Source organism: Pongo abelii, chromosome 13, assembly GCF_028885655.2.
Source record: "Pongo abelii isolate AG06213 chromosome 13, NHGRI_mPonAbe1-v2.0_pri, whole genome shotgun sequence".
Lineage (NCBI taxonomy): Eukaryota > Metazoa > Chordata > Mammalia > Primates > Hominidae > Pongo > Pongo abelii.
This window is the reverse complement of record NC_071998.2, coordinates 105,730,982-105,734,331: the sequence shown is the minus strand read 5'-3', so window position 1 is coordinate 105,734,331 and position 3,350 is coordinate 105,730,982. Positions and strand designations below refer to the sequence as shown.

The window sequence follows — 3,350 nt, the reverse complement described above, 5'->3', positions numbered from 1 at the left end:
GTAATTGGCCTAGGAAACAAAGATTCTGTGTTCTATCAAGGTAATTTCCTGTGCTTCATGCTGTCTTTATTAGTTTGTTGTTGTTGTTGTTGTTGTTGCTGTTGTTTTTGAAACGGAGTCTAGCTCTGTCTCCAGGCTGGGGTGCAGTGGCGTGATCTCGGCTCACGGCAACCTCCGCCTCCCGGGTTCAAGCGATTCTCCTGCATCAGCCTCCCGAGTAGCTGGGACTACAGGTGCATGCCACCACACCCAGCTAATTTTTGTATTTTTAGCAGAGATGGGGTTTCACCATGTTGTCCAGGATGGTCTTGATCTCTTGACCTCGTGATCCACCCACCTCAGCCTCCCAAAGTGCCGGGATTACAGGCGTGAGCTGCTGCACCCGGCCAGGTTTTTGATTACTTTGGAAAACTGAGTCTTTAGCCTTTTTTTTTTTTTTTTTTAAATAAAACATACATGCAACTTCCTGCATTTGCTTTTGAAATTTTTATTCTTTAAGATAGGGTCTCACTATGTTGTCCAGTCTGGCCTTGGACTCCTACACTTAAGGGATCCTCCCACCTCATTCTCCCGAGTTGCTGGGACTACAGATGCACACCATCACGCTCAGCTTACTTTTAAAATCTTCAGTCACGATCGTTTTGTAGTTCATAAGGATGATGATTGAGCATTCGCACTCGTGTGTGAGATGTGCCACCCTCAGACCTTGAAATCTGCAGTCACTCTTGTTAAGTGAACAACTATTATTTCACTATGATCTGCAATTCTGTTTTAATTAAATGTTTTATACTTTTTGACATATTTGGCCAGCTTTCTCAATATCAGAGTTCTAAATGAAGTCTTTTCAACCTGGAATTATCTTTGAGATTTTCTAGTTGGGCTCCTGGAGAGCCTCAAGGGATGTATTTTTCAGCTTGTAGAGATGTTAAACTAATTAGGCTTGTTTGATGTATTGAGTTGTATGAGAAGCATTGGAGGCACAGATGGGATCAAATAACAAAGTGACGCTAAATCTTCTCTAAGTTATATTTATATGGCTATGTTATTGATGTGAAAGATCTAAAAATTATGTAAAATTTATAAATGTTTGATGGTCCTAAAGTGATACTCTTAGTCATTTTTCTGGTTGTTGTCTTAAAATGCTGTATGCAATAAACATAATGGAGTTTCCTTGTCAATTGCTGAAACTCTCATCAGATTTTGAACCATGGCTGTTTTAAGCCTCTTTTTCCACAGTTTTAATTCTTCTTTAAATGCATCTGCAATCAGATTCATGGAAAAGACTCTGGCAAGTACTCCTCAATATAGGTTTCTGATAAGTTTAAGATCAATGGACTAAGTAAAGATATTCACGACCTCCATGAAGAAACTGATAAACTCATGAAACTGACAACTAAGATTAAACAGAACAAAAATTAATTACATGAGATTAAATATCTAATGAAGACAGATATTTTAAACATTGTTGGTTTTTTACTTAAATGTTTTGTTTTCCAAATTTAAGGAGACTTTCTCTCTCAAGCTATCTATAGTTTACAACAATTTGGTAAAGTATAGTTTTGTGAACAAAACTGGCAACATTTACTTTTTCTCTGTCCCTCCAAAATTTGGAAACTGTTTGTGAGTATTCTTAATTTTTATCGCAATGAAGTTGTTTGCATAAGTTTAATTAGAAGCTGCTTTTTTAATAACAAGGTACAATTGGAAACATTGGTTACGTTACCAAGGTTCTAAATGTAATGTCATATTTTAAGTTATTTATAGGTATAGCAGAAAAAGTCTGAGGTCTGCCTTAGATTAGCTTTCCAGCCTTAAGAAGTTTTTAAAAGTCAAATCTGAGATTCCTATGTGGTCAATTACTATTTCTGCTGTGCTTGTGTGAATTTATCAGGCCAAATTTGATAAAACACAAATAACAACAAATTAGTCTTACTTGGATTATCTTTGGTAGAAATCAGAATGACTGCAGAAAGAAAAATTATGTTTCTATGTTTCTGAAGAAACACTGGAATATACCTGTTATTAGATTGTAACCCTGTGTGGGGTATTTTTGTTTGTTTGTTTGAGTTTTTATTATTTACCTGTGGATTGAACTGGATCTTAAATTCTTCTAGGTTCCTCCAATCCGCTTTTCTCCCATGGAATTAGTAAGAATGGGAACTGCTCTTTCCTAAAGCCCTGTAGGCTGAAGTTAGACAACTTGATGTAACTTTCAAGGGTCAAGCCTCACGCCTGATGTGTGGGCCACACCAAAAGTTCACCAAACCATCCAATGCCATAACCAGAGACGTTTAAACTACAAACCAGAATGAGCAGTTGACATCTTCATGCTGTGGGCATGCTGTTCCTAAAATGATGGAACAAGACTTCCCGTCGTAATGAGACTCTTGCCCCTCTGAATTTTTCCTTGCTTATGCCTAACTTTTTCACTTGGCATAATAATGGTGTAATTAAAATTTTACATTCAGCAGCTTCTGCAGGGAACTTGACCAAATGTTGCATCAGTCATGCCAATCCTAAATATTTACATAGCCTAAAAAAAAAAAAATCCTTTAGTGCATCCAATAGGTAACTTTAACAAAATTCCTAAGACAACTGTCACTCTTTGCTTTAACTCAACCCAGTCATGAGACAATAGATGATAGAATTGCTCTTGATTATCTAGCGAAAAAGGCCATGTCTGTGCTATTGCTGATACTACATGCTGTACTCAGATAAATTCTTCTGGGGAAGTCAAGACCCAAATACACAAAATAAGAAAACAGGGCCACACGGAAGCAATAGGTCTCACCTAACTCGCCATAGTCATTTGATTTATTAGTTGGTTGCCTTTAAGCCTTCGTTCATGGTTCAAAACTATTAGGCAAGCTGAAATTATCATATTAGTATCAATGATAGTTTGTGTTTTCCTTTTTAAACTTTGTATCTGTTGTCTGTTAAATTTCTGTAGCAGTAGGACTTCTAACAATAATGCTGTCCCAGGGCTTTGAATGCTAGCCAATGATTACGGAACAGACAAAATTAAACTTGACAATGGACTCTAGATAGACTTAGCCTGACAGGCACCCCCTCCAAACCTCCCTTGTTGCTTAAATGTGGCTAAAAGGGTTTTGACACTTAATCCTAGTTGCCAGTTAATTCCTTCTGATGTGGGATCAGACTAACAACTCAGGACAGGTTACCTCCACACCAACAGACAGTCAAAACCTAACCAAAAGATAATTAATCAAAGATGCTTTCAGAGAAAGATCTTGATCAAAAAAGAAGAGTACAAAAGTCATCAGAATCAAAATGGAATCACTTGTGTCAAACCAAATTGACAAATGAAGCATGAAGGGGGGTTCTCATGC

The 3,350-nt window shown here is 37.3% G+C and overlaps 1 non-coding gene across 1 annotated transcript; it reads left to right on the top strand.

The window, feature by feature from the left end:
* The first annotated feature begins 635 nt into the window (after window positions 1-635).
* On the top strand, window positions 636-738 carry LOC112135069 (small nucleolar RNA U13). The gene has a single exon (XR_002916380.1). It is a non-coding gene; the product is annotated as a small nucleolar RNA U13 (small nucleolar RNA).
* Window positions 739-3,350: the final 2,612 nt, after the last annotated feature.